The sequence below is a fragment of the Quercus lobata genome, chromosome 5 (assembly GCF_001633185.2).
Source record: "Quercus lobata isolate SW786 chromosome 5, ValleyOak3.0 Primary Assembly, whole genome shotgun sequence".
Lineage (NCBI taxonomy): Eukaryota > Viridiplantae > Streptophyta > Magnoliopsida > Fagales > Fagaceae > Quercus > Quercus lobata.
The window spans coordinates 23,365,838-23,386,870 of NC_044908.1; the positions used below are offsets into that span (position 1 = coordinate 23,365,838).

Here is a 21,033-nt window from a genome sequence, read left to right on the forward strand (position 1 = left end):
CCATCAAAACTCCAAGGACCATTGTTAAGAACCCATTCAATATGACTGTCCATAGTGAACTTAAATTGGAACAAACCGTCTCCAACATCAGAAATCCTAAGATCCTGACCAAACTTCTTGTTGGTGCAAACACAATAATAATGGAAATAACACACAAAAAGAAACTGAATAGTACTTCTGAATATTATTAATTCAATGAGAAAAATTACACAACACTATTTGGACTGAGGCGCGACACTCGCTCTCTTTAAGGAGATTCAAGCCCTTGGTTGGCTAAACTTTGTAACCGGTGCAGACCTTCTCTGACTTGTCTCCCCCAGGATACAACAGCCCAATAAATGTTGTATGGCTAGAACAACTTCTGCACAAAGTGTTCAAGCCCAAAGCTCCACCAGAAGAACACCTTTTTTTGGCCCAAAATCTCTCAAGTATTTAGGAATATTATTGAATTCACTCTCTCACACAATACACTTTTGCTTTTTACTATTTTCTTCATTCACTCTTGATATGAGATTAGTCCATAGCATAGCCGTATATATAGTCTTCCAACCCTTCACATAACCTACATGTTATTTATTAATTTAGAAAACTTCTCTTAATTTATTTAATCTAACTTACATACAAGTAACTCTTTCTTTAACAACTCTTTCTTTAACAACTTTTATTATAACTCATCTCTTTATTCATCTTCAGTTATTTTGAGTTTTAATATATTTAATTTAAAATGTACTAACATTCCCCCACTCATTTTAATATTAAATTTGGAAAATGAGAGATTACCGGGCAAAGAGGGATTATTATGCATCATGAAGGTGTGCTCTGCATTGAACCTTCACTTAGTGAAACAACAATCTCTACTCCAGAGTCAGTAGTGGTCTCCGACTTGAACTATGACTGCTTAAGGGAAATAAAGTATTGATGCTCACACATAATGGTCCAGGTGTTGACATGAGCTTTTATAGCTAGCACTTTACGGCCGTGTGCTGATCCCAGTTTCATGAGTGTATTTGAGATTAAGTCCAAATCTCATAGGGAGCGGCCCCACCCCCACACTCACATAGGTGAAATTTTGTCAAGGGTGCTCCTGTAATTCTAACACCCCACTCATACGAGCTACAAATTTCATTAAGAGTTTTTTACTCAACCTCTCCACATTACAGGATAAATGCACTTACATCATAGGGATGAACAATTAAAAAATTATTTACAGAATAAATAATTAAAAAATGAATAGTGCATTTCTTACGACCATCGTATGATTCGTTTTTCCCATTGAACCTAATTCTCAGGATCTCTGGTCCTTGGGTTGGGTATCCTCATACATGGCTCATGATTCTATGGACTTTAGTCCCATCCCCCTCGATGTATTCCAGACTCTATCTTTTGCCAAGGCCTTGGTAAATGGATCTGCAAGATTATCATTAGATTTAATATAATCCACAGTTATGATGCCACTACTCAAATAAGATCGCACGGTACTGTGCTTTCTTCTTATAGGTCTGGATTTACCGTTGTAGTAACGGTTTTTAATCTACCAATTGTGGCAGTGCTATCACAATGAATTAATATAGGTGGAATTGGCTTTTCCCAAAGTGGAATTTCATATAACAAATCTCTAAGCCAATTTGCCTCTTCACTAGCTGAAGCTAATGCTATTAATTCAGCTTCCATTGTTGAATTAGCAATTATTGTTTGCTTTTTAGATTTCCAACAAATAGCACCACTACCTAAGGTAAAAATATAACCAGTGGTAGAGAGAGAATCACCTGACAAAGTATTCCAATCGGCATCACTAAAAGCTTCAATCACAGCAGGGTACTTTTTATAAAATATGCCATAGTTTTTGGTACCAATTAAATATCTCATGACTCGCTCAATAGCTAGCCAATGATCTTTACTAGGCTTGCTAGTAAATCTACTAAGCACTCCTACTGCATATGCAATGTCAGGTCTAGTACAATCAGTAGCATAACGCAAACTACCAATGATACTAGCATAATCCTTTTGATTAAAAATCTCATCATCATTATTCACAGGAAATAAATGAATACTAGAATCAAAAGGAGTAGCTACACTTTTGTGATCATGAAAATTATATTTTCTCAATATTTTCTCAACATAATGTGATTGATCAAGATATATTCCATCACATGTTTTTGTAATTTTCATACCCAAAATAAAATTAGCCTCACCAAGATCTTTCATATCAAAATGGCTTTTAAGCATATTTTTTGTCTCATTTATAACATGCATATTTGAGCCAAAAATCAACATATCATCCACATAGAGGCTAATAATAACATGTAGATTATTCCATGATTTAGAATAAATACATTTATCACATTCATTTGATTTATAACCATTCTCAATCATGCAGGAATCAAACTTTTCATGCCACTGCTTAGGTGCTTGTTTTAAGCCATATAAGGATTTAGTTAGCTTACATACCTTGCTTTCTTGTCCAGGCTCTACAAAGCCTTCAGGTTGGTCCATATAAATCTCTTCCTCTAGGTTCCCATTTAGAAAAGCAGTTTTTACATCCATTTGATGAATTTTCAAATCAAAAATTGCAGCAACAGCAATTAACAATCTAATAGATGTAATTCTTGTTACCGGAGAAAATGTATCAAAGAAATCAAGATCAGCTTTTTGTTTAAAGCCTTTTGCAACAAGTCTAGCTTTAAACTTATCTATTGATCCATCCGGTTTCAACTTTTTTCTAAGGACCCATTTACAACCTATGGTTTTACAACCCGGTGGAAGATCTACTAATTTCCAAGTTCTATTAGAAATTAGAGATTCCATCTCATCATTTATAGCCTCTTTCCAAAATATAGCATCAGGTGATGTTAAAGCCTCTTTTAAATTTTGGGGATTTTCCTCAATGTTAAAAACATAATAATCAGGACCAAAATCCTTTTCAACTCTAGCTCTTTTACTTCTTCTAGGTTCCATTTCAAAATTTTCTTGATTTTGTAAATGTGATGTAGAAGAACTAGGTTGTGACAAAATATTTTCTTCACCCCCACTATTTTTCAATTTAAAAGGAAATTTTTCTTCATTAAAAATTGCATCACCAGATTCAAAAATTATTTTGTTTTCAAGATCAAAAAATCTATAGGCTGCACTATTAATCGCATAACCAAGAAAAGCACATGTAGTAGCTCTTATACCTAATTTAGGTATTTTAGGGTCAGTAAGCCTTACATAAGCAAGACAACCCCATACTCTCAAATATCCCAAATTTGGCTTATGTCCTTTCCACATCTCAAAAGGTGTGGTATGTGACTTTTTATGTGGCACCCTATTCAAAACATGACATGCAGTTAAAATAGCTTCACCCCAAAAATGTAAAGGTGCACCAGATTCAATTAACATGGCATTTGTTAACTCAATTAAGGTTCTATTTTTTCTTTCAGCCACACCATTAGAAGCAGGTGAATATGGTGCAGTAGTTTCATGGATAATTCCCAAAGACTGAGCAAATGAGTTGAATGCACTTGATTCATGCTCACGGCCTCTATCACTTCTTATTCTTTTTATTTTTCTACCGAATTGATTTTCAACTTCTTTTAAAAAATCTTGAAATTTTTCAAAAGCATCACTTTTATTTTTCAACAAATAAATAGTTGTATATTTTGAGAAATCATCAATAAAAGTGATAATATATCTATTTCCTCCACGAGTTAAAATTCCCTCAAATTCACATAAATCGGAGTGAATTAACTCAAGCAATTCGGTATTTCTTACAACACTTTTATGAGGCTTTTTTGTAATCTTAGCTTGACTACAAGTTTCACATTTTTCAAACTCTTTTGACAATCTAGGAATTAATCCTAAACTACTCATGATTCCCACATATCTACTATTTATATGACATAAACGAGCATGCCAAAAATTAATAGAAGAAAGCATATAAACTGAACTGGTGGATGCTTTATTATTCTCAACATTCAATTTAAACATTCCATCACAAGCATAACCCTTGCCCACAAATAATCCCTTTTTAGTGATTACATAATTATCAGATTCCATAGTTTGCTTGAAGCCAGCCTTGTTAAGTAAAAAACTTGACATCAAATTCTTCCTCATGGACGGAGTGTAAAGAACATCTTTCAATGTTAGCACACGTCTAGAAGTGAATTTCAATTCAACCTCACCACTCCCAAGAACCTTGGTTTTGCTAGAATCACCAAGCATAACAGTTTTTTCTTCTTCAAAAGGAGTGTACAATTTGAATCAATTCTTGTCATAGCAGACGTGCCTATTAGCACCAGAATCTGCCCACCACCCTTCAACATATTGCACCATATTGATGTCTGTAATCATAGCCACTAAAGGCTCTTCGGTTACGTTAGCCTGCGGAACTGACTCACGTTTCCGAAATTTGCAAAATCGAGCAATATGCCCACTCTTGCCACAGACAAAACAGGATCTATTAAATTGATCTTGTGAAGGGGGTCCTTGGTTCTTATTGTAATTTTTGTTTGGGTTTCCCCTTCCTTGAGGTCAATTATTATTTTTAAAGGCTCTTTTTTTAGGCTTCAATTGAACATTTCTAGGAAAATGATTTTTGGACATATTATTATTGGATGAAATAAGGTTTACCTTTGTGGTGGAATTACCATTGCTCTCTTGTGTCATGAGTGCATCTTGTCCTCTAGCCTCCTCCTCCACACGGATGCGTGTGATCAAAGTCTCTAAGGATGTCTCCTTTTGCTTTTGCCGCAAAGTCTTTTGGAACTCCCTCCAAGATTGTGGTAGTTTATCAATTATCCCAGCTACCACCAAATTGTCTCCAATCTTTATGCCTTCGGATCTCAATTCTGCTACAATCATTTGGAAGTCTTGTGCTTGATCCACCACCGATTTTCCATCCACCATTTGGTAACGGAAAAATCTACTAGCAACATACTTCTTTGCACCAGCCTCCTCGGTATCATACTTGCTTTGTAAAGCTTTCCAAATTTTCTTGGCAGAATTGTAAGTTGTATCATAATAATCATAGAAATGATCGGCAAGACAACTCAATAGATAAGAGCAACAATTATATTCATCTTTTGTATACTTATCTATTTTTTCTTGATGAAGAATATATTCTTCCTCACTCATCTCATCGGTAGAAACTTTTGATGGATTCTTGTCAGTGAGAATGTAGGCGACTTTGAGAAGACTCAAGTAGAAGAGGACCTTTCCTTTCCACCTTTTGATGTGGGCTCCCTTAAAGCGAAAGGGCTTGTTGAGATCTCCAACAGGTTCATTTGGTTTCTCTTGTGTAGGCTCCATGTCTTGAATCTCCTTAAAATTGTTGGTGCAAACACAATAATAATGGAAATAACACACAAAAAGAAACTGAATAGTACTTCTGAATATTATTAATTCAATGAAAAAAATTACACAACACTATTTGGACTGAGGCGCGGCACTCGCTCTCTTTAAGGAGATTCAAGCCCTTGGTTGGCTAAACTTTGTAACCGGTGCAGACCTTCTCTGACTTGTCTCCCCCAAGATACAACAGCCCAACAAATGTTGTATGGCTAGAACAACTTCTGCACAAAGTGTTCAAGCCCAAAGCTCCACCAGAAGAACACCTTTCTTTGGCCCAAAATCTCTCAAGTATTTAGGAATATTATTGAATTCACTCTCTCACACAATACACTTTTGCTTTTTACTATTTTCTTCATTCACTCTTGATATGAGATTAGTCCATAGCATAGCTGTATATATAGTCTTCCAACCCTTCACATAACCTACATGTTATTTATTAATTTAGAAAACTTCTCTTAATTTATTTAATCTAACTTACATACAAGTAACTCTTTCTTTAACAACTCTTTCTTTAACAACTTTTATTATAACTCATCTCTTTATTCATCTTCAGTTATTTTGAGTTTTAACATATTTAATTTAAAATGTACTAACACTTCCATACAAGCCTTAATGGGCTCTTTGCCGCCCTACTGTTAATCGGTTTGGTTGTAAGAAAACGACCAATTAAACTAAAGGAGCACTCTTCTAGATCCTTTTCACGATAATCAGAGTGTACCTTGATAATTTCTCCTCCTTCCGATGTCAAACTTATGCGTTGTAACCGTTCTATACAATCAGATTCCATGGTAATAGCACAAAAAGACGCGGTTGTTTCATAGGAAAAAAACACCAAACAGAGGAACTACAAAGACACAAAGAAGAGACAGGACAGTGTATCACAGAGAAAAGAACTAGAAGAAAACAAACGAAAGAAAGAAACAATTTTTAACCAAATGTGACAATGATTCACCCACACAACAATTTAATTTGATGATCGGGATGCAACTCCTGATACAGAGTAGAAAGGCCTCACACAAAGTTGAGAGGAAAACTCCTAACGAGAGGAGAAGTAGTAAATTTATGTGTTAATTACTTAATTATACCTTTTTGACTTCGAAGTTTTTAAAATATGTTCAAAGTTAAAACCCGTGTATTTTAAAATTTGTGCCTAAGTTAAAAATTACAAATTAGTTATCATGGAAAACATAATGTAGATTTAAATATTTGCAATTCCTTGGATCTGAGTAAATAGGAGATTAAAAAATATATTCTCTATTTTTCTTTTGGGATATGGGCAAAGAAAGAAGAATAATTTGGCTTAAATTATAAGGAGTGGGCCACTGGACAAACAACTTTGTAAGAAGAAAACAAAGCTTTCTGTTGACTCTTTCACTTCTTTATATTTAAAACAACTTCGCCGTTAAAACTAGTATATAAACTAATAATTTAACACTTATTTGTGTCTGTATCTCATACGTCTATTACTTTTTAGTTTCTCCAGTCCCCAAAATTCCAATTGTGTCTAATCCCAAAGCAGATAAACAATTCCACACATGAATAATTAGTTAATTATTACATCATCTTTTGAACCTTCTTCCACTCCCACCGATGGTCCCATACTCTCCTTTTTCTCCCCCAACTCTTAAAAAAGGGGGAAAAATGGCTTACAATTTAGATCCACATATATTTGAGACTCGTATATGTTGTGAAAGGAAATACAATAAGACTATCACATAAAAATAAAATACCTCTTACTTTTGTGTGGGTTTGAAAGTTAATAACTTTTTTTTTTTATTTACGAGTTTCTCAAAAAAAATTATTTACAAAAATAATTTCATCATAAAGTTTTAAAATTGCAATTTAGAGTCCATTTAAAAACAGCTTATTTAACTGAAACTGAAAACTTTTATAGAAAATACTATAAATAAAGTTAAAAACTAGTTGGAATAGTACAATAAAACCCATTAATAGTACTAAAAAGTACAATGAGACTTATTTTTGTAGCAAAAATAAGTTAAATAATAAAAAAAACTGCATTTTTCAGCCAATATCAAACACAACCTTAGTGTTAACTAAAATAGATGATGTTGATTTCACCATTTAAACATCTTATTTGGAAACCATTTAAACCTTACTTACGATTTCCAAATTGCAATATCGTAGGTACCCCAACTAAATTCAAAAACATATCTGACTTGAATTTAATTCTCTTTGGAAAAGATAATTTTGTTTATTATTTATTGTTTAAGGTAGACTTCTATTTGAATTTAATCTACACCAAAATAACTACAACTTATTTTTTGGACAAAAATAATCTCCTATTAAGTTCTAAGCAAATTTAGATGGCGATTAGACACTTTTCAGGATGTGATATTTTGGGTAATCACGATATTATATTATCCATTTCACATAAAAGTGGATCCACACATAGAATCCACCCATATATAAACACACAGACACACACAATAAATAAATAAATAAATAAATTATACCTAGAATTCACAAACTAACAATTTTTTATTATGTAGAATTCACAAACTAACGTATCACAAAAAATAAACATAATTTAAATATGCATAAATACTAGGAGGCATGGCATCTAGCGAAGGCCTAAATTGCAACACACTAGATCTTCATCAACACCTTCTAATAGGCATCCCATAATTAATAAACAGCTTTGGAAATTATAGATATCCAAAAGTACCACATTAGCTTAATTTCAGGAGAATCATTTCATCTTCTGTAAGTTCTTTATTCCCCGTTACATCATTATCAATAGCATATTTTAGTAAGCAGCTATCATAGGTAAAATCCTCTATTCAGCCTTGTTAGGTGTGAGGTCTACAATTCCTCTTCATAACAGTACTTTTATGCAGATTTGAAGCACAGTACATGCAGGTCTTTCCACCTCCATACATTACTCATAATCTTTTCAATATCACAATGATCAACCTCATAGTATTAAACTTGAAAGGAAATGAAGGAAATACATATAATATTGAAAACAAAAATCAAGAAACAGGGAAAGTATAGTAAAGGAAATATCAGCAACCTCTTAACAACTTTAATAGCTTTAATCTTTTATGGTATTTGAGCCGAGAATTGAATAGTTTAGAATTTTTACTAAGTAGCCGACCTTACGAAACTCAATTTTTCTTCCAAAACTCATTTTTTTCTCATCTAAGTAGTTGGTTTCCCCATAGGTTTGAGTCCGAGGACCATACAATACCTTGGTTCTGTCCAAAAACTCAGTTTTCTCATCTAAGTAGTTGGTTTCCCCATAGGTTTGAGTCCGAGGACCATACAATACCTTGATTCTGTCCAAAACTCAGTTTTCTCATCTAAGTAGTTTGTTTCCCCATAGGTTTGAGTCCGAGGACCATACAATACCTTGGTTCTGTCCAAAACTCAGTTTTCTCATCCAAGTAGTTGGTTTCCCCATAGGTTTGAGTCCGAGGACCATACAATACCTTGGTTCTGTCCAAAACTCAGTTTTCTCATCCAAGTAGTTGGTTTCCCCATAGGTTTGAGTCCGAGGACCATACAATACCTTGGTTCTGTCCAAAACTCAGTTTTCTCATCAAGTAGTTGGTTCCCCATAGGTTTGAGTCCGAGGACCATACAATACCTTGGTTCTGTCCAACTCAGTTTTCTCATCCAAGTAGTTGGTTTCCCCATAGGTTTGAGTCCGAGGACCATACAATACCTTGGTTCTGTCCAAAACTCAGTTTTCTCATCTAAGTAGTTGGTTTCCCCATAGGTTTGAGTCCGAGGACCATACAATACCTTGGTTCTGTCCAAAACTCAGTTTCTCATCTAAGTAGTTGGTTTCCCCATAGGTTTGAGTCCGAGGACCATACAATACCTTAATTCTCTCCAAAACTCAGTTTTCTCATCCAAGTAGTTGTTTCTCCATAAGTTTGAGTCCGAGGACCATACAATACCTTGGTTCTGTCCAAAACTCAGTTTTCTCATCCAAGTAGTTGGTTTCCCCATAGGTTTGAGTCCGAGGACCATACAATACCTTGGTTCTATCCAAAACTCAGTTTTCTCATCCAAGTAGTTGGTTTCCCCATAGGTTTGAGTCCGAGGACCATACAATACCTTGTTCTGTCCAAAACTCTGGTTCTGTCCAAAACTCAGTTTTCTCATCTAAGTAGTTGGTTTCCCCATAGGTTTGAGTCCGAGAACCATACAATACCTTGGTTCTGTCCAAAACTCAGTTTTCTCATCCAAGTAGTTGGTTTCCCCATAGGTTTGAGTTCGAGGACCATACAATACCTTGGTTCTGTCCAAAACTCAGTTTTTTGGTGTGGGACCTTGGCTCTAGGGGAATTAGCTCCTCGGCCAAGCCCCTAGAACCATCCGGGCGATTGACGCTACCAAGCGTAGCCCTAGTCAAGAATCCCCTAGCGGACCTTTACACTAGAACTCTATAACCAGCTGTTAGAAATGACAAAGGAACTCTCTCGACCTACCGCCTATGCCTACACACAAGCCTTTCCCACAGACGGCGCCAATTGTAAGAACACGATTTCGTAACGAACCGTAACAGTGTCGGGCTCACTCGTAAAAAGGCCCAAACAATATCATTTGTAGAGCATGGGTTTGAAAGGCTAGGCCTTGGTCACTAGGCGATCGGTTTTTTGTGATATCCATACATGGTTAAGTCGTCTTCGCCCTTGGAGTCTTTCTCCTGGAGGCGGGCTGGGAGGCTCTGGTTTTTGGCCATTTTTCCCAGCCTCCCTTTATGAATTACTTACTTTTCCTTTTATATTAGCCTGTGTTTTTTTATCCTTCGTCCACGTGTAGGATCAACTTTTCCAAGACTGATACTTGTCCCATCAGCCCATATCCAGAGTGGTTGGGGGTGGTTGCAAAAGCTGGAGAGTATGGCTCTGTCAGGTGTAGAGTATTGAATGGCAGTAAGGGCAGCTTTCCCTAGTCGTTACACTTTCCAGCGTACCATTTTCTATTGGCACAGATATTTTAGATTTTTTCCCAAGTTGTTTCTATACCATTTTTTGCCCTTTCTTCCGAGGAGACTTCGGACATGCCGAGGACTGAATCGTCCTCGGCTGTATCCCAAGGCTATTTTGTACTTGTATTACCGAGCCTGGGCCATAACCTTCCTCGGCTTGGGCCTTTGGGCTCCAACAAATAAATGGAGCTGGCCCAAAAATCGTTGGGCCCCACAGCAATTATTTATGAAAATAAGACATTAAATTTTCCTCAACATTAGTAGTTGGTAATGTTGCACCACTATTATTAGCTTCTAAACCATTTGAATTTTTTTTTAAAAAAAAAAATCAAATATGGTAGTGGACTTTTTCATAATTTACAAATAAAATATAATTTGAAATTATCATATTATTATATGGTCAATAATCTATAATCATTTCACATAGTAAACAAATACCATGCACACAAATAGTCAACAAATAACAACAAATTTTAAAATGGTAAATAATCTCTTTAATTAGTTACCTAAAAAAATTCTTTCAAATTTTTTAAAAACATTAATAGACAACAACACTACCAAACAAAACTATAAATCTACACTAAAGTACACAGAACTATCCAAACATCACATAGGCATTGTGTTGTTTATAATACAGTTGTTAATCACTAGGCTAGAGACAAGACACCACCTGACCACCATTTATTATAATATATATATATATATATATGTGTGTGTGTATAGGATCCGATTAATATGTGCTCTAAGGATACACATTAAGCTTCCTATTTTTGGAAACATTTTCTCTGGAATTGAAAAAACTATTATTACTTTTTCAATTTTTGAGAAATTTTTTTTTCAAAAATAAAAATTAATGTATGCCCTCAGGACACACATCAGTAAAAGAGAAAACATTAGGTCCGGAGCTGGCGTAAAACCAGTGTTTTACGCCAGCCAATCAGACCACGCCACGTTAGAAGAAAAAAAACTCCCAGCTTAAATCCCTCTCCAAACAGCCAAAACCTCTCACGCCAGAAAACAGAAAAACCCCAAAGCTCTCACACCATTCCTCTGATCGCCGGAGCAGAACGAAGAAAGAAAACCAGCTCTCACGCCATTCCTCTGCTTCCTTCACGCCTCCACCACCGCCACTAAACAGTACAGCTCGCTTAAACCCCAAATCAGAACCAGAACGAGTTAGGCAAAAATTTCTGGTTTCCTCTGCTTCCTCCCTCTTCCACCCTCTACTTCCTCTTGCCCAAATCTCCACCACACCACACACCGAAGCATACCGCCACACAAGTCACCGGATTCGTTGCTAGAGCTTGTAAACATGCCGGAGCCACCGTGAGCATGGTGTTGCGATGCAAAGATTTGTTTAGTTTCGGTGTGTTTGATTTGAGGAAAATCTTCTATGTGTCCGGAAAATTTGAATGTGAGCTCTCTCAATTAAGTGAATTTGCATGATTGCTGCTATTAGTTAATCTAAGCTTTGATGATTTGGTTTCAAAACCGGAAAATTTGAATGTGAGCTCTCTCATATCTTGTATTGTTCTAATGAAAGATGCTGTGTTGGGTTTTGATATGATCTGGGGTTTGTTTGGTTTTTGAATTAGGGATGTTTGATTGGATTTTGTTTGGTTTTTGAATTATTTTGGTTTTTCTGTTTTCTGATTGCTTTTTGATTACTGTACGTATAGGGTACTGCAAAAACTTCAGTTGAAGGTTTATTTGCTGCTGGAGATGTACAGGTAATCCTCTCCAGAGTTAGCTTTTTTATTTCTTTCAGTTTTCAATGGGTCCTGGACCTGTCAAGACTCTGGTCCAAATGTTGCAACAGTTCAACTAGTGGTCATCTTCTTGGTTCAGAAATTGTATTGATTATATATGTTGTGTCTATTAATTATTGCGTGTTGGATTTATGAAGAATTGGGATACATTCAAGGAAATTCTGAGAACTAGTTGGGGAAAATCTTGTATGAATGGAAGTGATGCATGTTACAATCTTTGTCATCTAATCAGTTTCTTGGCATGTCCCATTTAAAGAGGAAAGAGATTGTGCAAGAAATTAGGTTGTAGCCTTCTGTTACATTTGTATTTTCTTTTTTTTAATTGTTTTTGGTTAAGTTAAAAAAACACTTTCTAATATGTTAACACATCTTATTCTTTCTATGAATTCCTTAAACTGGTTTAAGGTCTCTGTGTGTGTGTGGTGAGGGGTCAGAATTGAAACTCCAAATTGATTACTTTAGAGGACATATGTTGATAAGGAAGAGTCAGTTGGATTGTGAATTTAGAAGTTAATGTACTCATATTTCAGACTGTCCACTAAAAAGATTAGGACATTAAGCATATATGTGGGCTAGTAGCATTCTTCAAGTGGCTCAGGAGAGATAGTATCACAGTTTCTTTAATTTTTTTTAAATTTATCTTGGTAATGAAAAAACTGAGTAATGTAATTAAAATTAAATATAAAGTGCATGAGAGCCACTATATATACGCCTACTAACCTTGCTAGGATAGTATAAGTTACACCTATAGACCTATTGTATAGAAGTACAAGGCAGTGTGGTACTCAATAGTATGGTTCTACTTGATATATTCCAGCAATCAACTTGAACTCAAGATGGGTTAAGAGATACCGAGTTTGGATGTATAATTGCGAAAGCAGCCTAGTGGAAGTGATTTAGTAAAATATTGGTGAGCTGATCAAGAGAAGCAATTGAGTGAATCTGTAGAGTGTCCTAAAGTATATGATGATGATAGACAAAATGATTGGTGAGCTGATTAGGGAACTATAATAGTGGTACAAAGACTCTCTCAATAAACTTGAAGCTTAGATACACTCAAAGATCTTTCTTACACATAACTAGAGAAACACTATTTTGTGCCATGACGCAGCACTCTTTCACACAAAACAAACATGACAAGTGGATTGATTTATGTCGTGACTTTCACACACACTTCTTAGAACAAAGAGAGGTTGAATATAATATGGACTGCTTTTGCAAGTTGAATTTAATCGAAATTTGACTGACTTGACTGCTTCACCGTATGAAGGGCAGAGTCGAGTTTGTTACTTATTGTATGATAGGATTGCTGAATTGTTTCCTATATATATATTTCTTTCAATTTTTCAATTTGTGTTTCCTTTTTTTTTTTTTTTCTTTTTTCTTTTTTCTTTTTTAAACCTTGACTTAAAACCTTGATTGAATTGTTTCCTTTTTTTTTTTTTCTTGGATTTGTATTTCTTTCAATTTTGCTTCTTACAGGTGCCTTTCCAACAGGTTTACTTACAGTGGTTATTGAATTCTCCGTTGTCAACTTTAGCCTCTGGGACACAGTTGGTATCATTTATTTGATAGCTATTAAAATATTTTTAGTTTCAAATATAATTTGCTTCTACTTGTAATGTCAATTTTCTCCTACTTGTAATGTCAATTTGCTCTCTATATGTACCAAAGTGCAAATAAGGATGTACTTGGAGTTGTTTTATGTAATAAAGTTTATTGAGTGGAGCTATATGTACCAATGTACTTGGAGCTATTTGATAGCTGTTTTATGTACTTGGAGTTATATGTACCAATGCCAATTTTCTCCTATTGTCAATGATAATTGTAATATTAGCGTAAAATTTGTCAATTATATTTTAATTTTACCTTTGACACTACATACCATCATCATCTACCATGCATATATATCCCAACCAGTCATCATTTACGGTATGACTACTTAGCGTTTAATTAGAATATACTGAGTTTTTTTTTACTGTGTTCATTCTAATTTTATTTTTTTGTATTTTGTTGTACATTCTTTTATGTAGGATCCATTACAACAATTCCAAGAAAGTTGACGTACAAACAAGTTTTGTGTCCAAGAGAATGGATTGGGAAGCAAATATTTTTTGGTTATATAATGTTTAAATTGTGGTAGATAGATATAGAACCATCTTCTTTTTTGTATTTCCAACGTAGGGTCATCTTTATTGTATATTGATCTATGACAAGTTTTATTCTAGATGAATGTATTCTCAATTAGAAATTTTCCAAAAGAATTGTGACAAATTTTATATCAAGATGTATGGTCAATCATATGATCTTTTATGAATTGAATTGTGACAGGTTTTATTTCATGTGAATGTATTCTCAATTAGAAACTTTTATAAAAAAAATTATGACAGGTTTTATTTCAGGTGAACTGATATAGAAAAAGTTGTGACAAGTTTTATTTTAGGTGAATGTATTCTTAATTAGAAACTTTTATAGAAAAAATTGTGACAAGTTTTTATTTTTATTTATTTTTTTTTTTTTCAGGTGAATGTATTCTCAATTAGAAACTTTTATAGAAAAAATTGTGACAAGTTTTATTTTAGGTAAATGTATTTTCTATGTTTGGAAGTTCAGACACGGGAAACATAAACATTTTCTCATCTTTCCAATGTTTGACAAACTTATAACTTGATTCACTGTGCTGTACATGTATAAGCACCAAAGAAGAAATAACTACAAAAATGAGAAGTATTAACAATATATAACTGTAACTTGATGTATTCACTTGTATAGACTCCACCACAGATATTGTGGAAAACAAAGCTGTAAGTACAAATTTCAGATGGGATCAATGCTCCATCTTCAATCACAAATCATTACTTTTTGATTTTCTAGTTAATTCTTTGATGCCTACTAACCCCTACCCTACAAGCCCCAAAGAAAAAAAAAACAAATAGGCAGCCATTCTACTTCCAGACACTCCAAAAACAATCCTGAGGAGCAAAACTATGCCTCTTTTTCGACTGCCTTCCGATAATGCCAGATTCAAACAAAGGAAAGAAGAGGAAAATGCTCTTGAGCAAATCCTTGAAGATGATTTAAGACTTTGGCTTCTTCTCCCATGCTTTGCTTGTTTTTTGGTGTGATAGCGGCTCAGTTACATTCTTTCCAATATTTCCCATTTCTTGCTTCACCACCCTGCCACCAAAGTCACCAAAAACTGAATACATAATTGATTCTCATGGCTATGTAGCACTGGAATCCTCCATACTAAGGTGATTCTTATTCTCAATGTTAGAACATGTGGGGCTGTAAAAAGGTTTGAAAAAGATAAAAATATAAACACACATCAAAGCACAAATTTAACAGACCCTCCTCCTAATCTATTAACATTGTGTTTTTTTTTTTTTTTTGATAAACAAGAATCTTTATTGAAAGAGCTGGAGAACCAGCAACAAAACAGAACCACACAGCCCAAACCAGCAACAATACAGACAAGGCTCTTAAAAGGGAGACCAACAAAAACAAACCAAAAGGAACCTCAAATAAGCCCCAACCAGACAAAGCAACACAACCTACAAACCTGCAGAACCAAAACAGAACCACAATAGCAAAGTTCATATATAGAAGACAAAGCTAATTTGTTTGCTTCCAAAATAGCAAGCTAGCAAGACTTCCCAAGTAGCATCAAGCATAGATGAACAAACACTAAACAAAATTTTGTTGTGGATACCAATGACTAATAAGTGCCCTTAATCTCCAGCAAACAAATACAAAATTTTGTTGTTTCCAAGCTCCGGCGAACTCTTCTTCTTCGAAATCGTTCTGCTCCGGCGATCTGTGTGGCGGTGGTGGAGGTTCGGCGTGAAGGAAGTTTTTTGTGAGCGTGAAGGAAGCTGTGAGCGTGCGAGCAGGTTGTTTTCTTTGAGGTCTATTGTTTCTTTAAGCTCAGGCTCCGGCAATCAGGCTATGGCGGTGGTGGAGGTTCGGCGTGAAGGAAGCAGAGGAATGGTGTGAGAGCTTTTGGGGTTTTTCTGTTTTCTGGCATGAGAGGTTTTGGCTGTTTGGAGAGGGATTATTGCTGGGAGCTTTTTTTTTTCTGACGTGGCGTGGTCTGATTGGCTGGCGTAAAACACTGGTTTTACGCCAGCTCCGGACGTAATGTTTTCTCTTAGTAGAATCTATATATATACTTATAACTTTGGCCTTATCTATATATATATATATAAAACCGAAACTTTTGGAGCTCCCACAATTTTCCACATCATCATTTTAATTTATAAAAAAATTTAATTTTTTAAACTAAATAGTAAATACTATACGAAACCTTTGACAAACCCGACTATAGCCCATAGGTTTTCCGTCAAACACGAAAACAAATCTCTTCCGGAAAAATATTGAAAACCCTAAACACCCTCCCCAACTTTCTTCTCTCTTTCCCACCCATGACATAGCCACCGTTGTTCGTTGCCGTCACTATCAGCCACCATAGCCATCAAGTTTGTATCTTTGCCACTTTCTCTGTTTAACTTCAACCCGATAGTTTTAGAAAAACCCCAATATATTTGGTAAATCCTTCAATCCATGGCCCTCTAAATCTAAATACTAACACACAAAAAACCGCAGATAATACATTCTAAATCATCCTAGATCATTATTTAAAAAATAAAAAAACAAACAAACAAATTAAACTATATTACTGTGCCTGTGCTGTGCACTCGCACGGCCAGTTGCTCACCACATGTCGTCCTCTCAACTCCAGCTCCAGTCCAAGCCAGCACCATTGGTATATATCTCCCTCGTGCTTTGTTTAGTTACTGTTAAGTGGTTTACTGCTTTTGTTGTCTTTCTTTTGACTTTTGAGAAACTGTGTGCTGTATAAACTTACTGCTCTACTTCAACAATTTAAGTTCCTTGACTTCTAAACGTGTGGCTGTCTATTGATTTCATTAAAAAAATAAAAATAAAACTTGTGGCTGTCAAGTTTAAAGTTTTACCGTGGTTTTTTTTTTTTTGAAAACTTCAGACTATGTACTAACTGAATGCAGGGAACTTGCTAATATGATAGCAAGACAAACTCCAAATTTTGTGTTGTAAGCTCTTTGTCTAGTTTCAAAAAAAAAGTTTAAAGTTTTACCGTGTTTTTTTTTTTTTTTAAGTTTTACCATGTTGTTGAGAGAAAGAATGTTATATATAATCTAATATAGTATATAATAGGCTATAATAAATATGTATCTATAAAATAGTTAATGTATTTATACAAGGGTATGACTTTTGAGATAAATACAAACAATTACTTAATAATAATTTGATTATTCACACTTTTTTTTTCTTTTTAAATGAGCTATATACATGAAAACCATTCACAATTTGTGCATATTCTTTATAAAAACAAATGTTCAAGTTTCAAAAGCTATTGTCAATCATCTTTTCAAAATGCTAAAAATGTATTTGTTGAACCCCTAGAAAGCCTAATGTTTGGCTTTACATCAAATTTGTTTCAGTAAACAGTAGATTTAGCAATAGTGTTTATTGAAACTATTGATAGTGTATGATTTGCAAAATAAATTAGAGCAAAAAATGGATTTGCGTAGTGAGGCTGTTGTATGTTTTTTTTTTTTGCTAAATTGAATTTGAATTTTAGCCTTGAGCCAAGTAAACATACAAAGGTTGCAATCCTCTTTGCAAATAGTTTCCTCATTGTCTTTAATGTTGCTTTAGTTTCCAACGTTACACTTTTAACGTAACATTACACATTCTTTTTCTTTCTTAATCTTTTTTTCTTTTAAATTCTTGGTGGGCAAATCAGCCTCTCACTAATTTTTTTTGTTTTTTTTAACGTGAGATTGGTTAATTATAATTTTATTTAACTATCCCGTGCATCGCACGGGTTAGCGACTAGTTAAATATTGAAAGAGAAAGACCAAGGAGTCAAGTCAGAGAAAGGTCAAGAAGTCACTTATTGAGTTGTCTGTTTGTCGATTCCATTTCTTACTTTATCTAGATTTCCTCTAACTTTTGGCATTTAATTCTGATTCTTTTATCGTGTAATTGTTAATCAAAATCAAAAACACTTTGTTATAATATGGAGTAATAAATAAGTAAGATAAATATACGCATAAATAATAAATTGGCCCCCGCTTTTATCAAAAAAAAAAAAAAAATGGCCCCCGCTAAATATACAAATGCATGATTATAATCTACATTTAAACCCCCTCAAAAAAATAATTTACATTAAAAAAAATAAAAAAATAAAATAAGCGGAGAGTTTTTTTTTTTTTTTTTTTTTTTTTTTTTTTTTTTTTTTTTTTTTTTTTTTTTTTTTTTTCTTCTTATAGTGAATTTCAAGTTATGGCAAGTGTGGAGAGAGTTGATAAGGTTGAATACAAAATTACACCAAAAACTTTACTCAAAAGTTAAAGTAACTTTAATAATTGATTCATTTTATTTAATTTTCTATTTATTCCCTTTTGTTGGGTATTATTTTTACATATTTTAGTAAGCCATCCTATTTTCTTAAATGCATAACTGGAAATAAAAATGGAAAGGAAAAAGAAAAGAAAAAGTAAAGTAAACAATACTTTTGTATCTTAATTCTTAAGTCATTCAGTTCTCTCTCGCTTTTGAGATGTTACAAAATAGATGTTGTCATATCTCAACTTTATTCTTTTTAGAATAAAATTTTTTTATTAGAAGTTTTTATATCTCTAATATAAATTAAGAATAAATTTTATAGAAAAATTATTATATTTTTACTTTACTATTATATAAATGTGTACTTATTAAATTTTAGCTGAAAGAAATATATGGTTAAAAATGAATGTTTATTCTACTTCATACATTTTTTCCTCTATATTTCTTCTACATATGAAAGAAACGTATATCTCTTTGAAAAAATAAGATTAAAATGTCAATTTTATCCTTGAGAAGCAAGAAATAAAATGTGAAGGCTATATTTATAATAAAAAAATTATGATGGGTTCTTATTGTTGAAATAGATATTATGAGATTCAAACTTTATTTACACCACAAACCGATTAATGTTTTTAGTCTAATTATAAAGAATAATCATCATGTAATTTACGTCATAAAATTGAAATTCTATTGTTATCTATTAAAACATATATATAATAAAAATGTGAAGGTTATAATAATAAAATTATAAATTTATTTTATAACCTATTTTTTTCATTTTTCTCCAATATTTTTTAATAAATCTCAAAACATAAACTGGTTGTAGAAATAATTAAACTGGTAAATTTAAGACTAGAACAAAATCAATTATGTTATTAACATTGACAATTTTGCACAACATCACTTATATAAAACTATAAATCTTTTTTGTCTCACTTTTTATGTTCTCAGTATATAGAATTGTTACTCATTTATTTGGGCCCACAACAAATAAGAAATAGAATAGAAAGAATAAAAAAAATAAAAAAAATCAGTCTCCCTTATTGATAAGTAGCTCGTCTAATGACAACTCATGTGAAATTGACAAAGATGTATAGAAGAGAATTGAGAAAGTAGTGAGTAATCTAAGAATCTGATGTGGTCGGTCCCAAAGCCACTTCAAAATACTGAAAAAGTGAGATAAAGTTAACAAAACTCCTACTACTACTGGCTTCTGCTGTCTTCTCAGAATCCAGCTACGTCTCCGCGCTTTATGCTATGCTATGCTAAAACTTTCTTTGGAGTCTAGCCTAGCACTCATTAACTAATAACTATCCCATGTTTTCACTTATTAAAATTCTGGATCAAATCTCTGACAGATCAGAAGTGTATTGCATGGTGGGCCAACCTTAATTTTTTAAGCTATTCAGTACGGGGCTAGGACATGTCTGCCTGATAGTAAAAATGGTAATATAAAATCTAGGACCACAATTTTGTTAAGGAGGTTAAAATAACGTGGATTTTATTTAATAAACAAATTGTATAAAATAAATCTTAAAACTTATAAAAATAACAAAATACTTACATAAAATTAGGTGGTTGACAAAAATTCTGATACAAAGTTGGATGTGAATGAACACCTTAATATAAACATTTTGTTATAACCCTTGCGTGCAAATCAAGAGTCGTAAAAGAAAATAGTAAGTTAATGTGAAAATAATAAATTAGTACGGAGTAATTATTTATAATTTGTCGTATAAGATAAATATGAAAAATGATGTGATAAGAGCATCCATATTAGGTCGTGTAAATTTTTTTGTTTATTTTAGCATAAAAACTTACATTTTCTATATTACACAATCATTTTTAAAAAATACTCATGCCATATTATCTATTATACATTTTTTTTAATATTATATATATATATATATATATATATTTTTTTTTTTCAATAGAGGGGGAGGGGAAGAGCGGGAAAGAGAAGAAATAAGATAACTGAATAAAATATTGACATGTACAGTAACTAGAGTATAAATTTGCACAATTTTACATAAGTAGATATGAGTGATTTTTAGAGTAAAATGTGCAAAATTTATGCATTTAAATAATGCGAGTTCTTGTGGTCCTTAGAATAATTCAAATTGTAAAATTTGCTACCGACAGTGATGTTAGAAAAGCATGCGGCATACCTCATTGGTCATTTCCTTAATGCATTTCTCTTCCTTAATAGAATAGAGTCTTTTATTTCTTTAGTTAAAACATTTAATACTTTAACAAAGATTTTTCTGAGCATCAACTATCAAGATCTTAACTTAACGACTAGCATAGTAACCTTTTTTTGGTGCCCTTTTATCAGTTTAGTTAAATTTGAAGTTCCTTACTTGAAAAAATAATAATAATAATAATAAAAATATGGAGGTTTTAACTTTGTATTTTAGTTCCTAACAACTAAGTTTCCACCGACTGAAACATTGATCATTAATCCTATTCTATCTTTTTGTTATTTGAGTTAAAATTTTATGTGTTAATTATGCCTTTTGATTTCAAAGTTTTTAAAATATTTTAAATTGAAACATTCGTCTCGTCATCATTATTGTAAGG

General features: G+C 33.3%; 1 long non-coding RNA gene across 3 annotated transcripts; it reads left to right on the forward strand.

The window, feature by feature from the left end:
* Positions 1-11,232: 11,232 nt before the first annotated feature.
* LOC115989092 lies at positions 11,233-14,271 on the forward strand. 3 transcript variants are annotated; one of them, XR_004091774.1, is made up of 4 exons: positions 11,233-11,705; positions 11,971-12,021; positions 13,543-13,617; positions 14,094-14,271. It is a non-coding gene; the product is annotated as an uncharacterized LOC115989092 (long non-coding RNA). The 3 variants fall into 3 exon arrangements; XR_004091775.1 differs by having other exon boundaries at positions 13,558-13,617; XR_004091773.1 differs by lacking the exon at positions 13,543-13,617 and having other exon boundaries at positions 11,234-11,705.
* Positions 14,272-21,033: the final 6,762 nt, after the last annotated feature.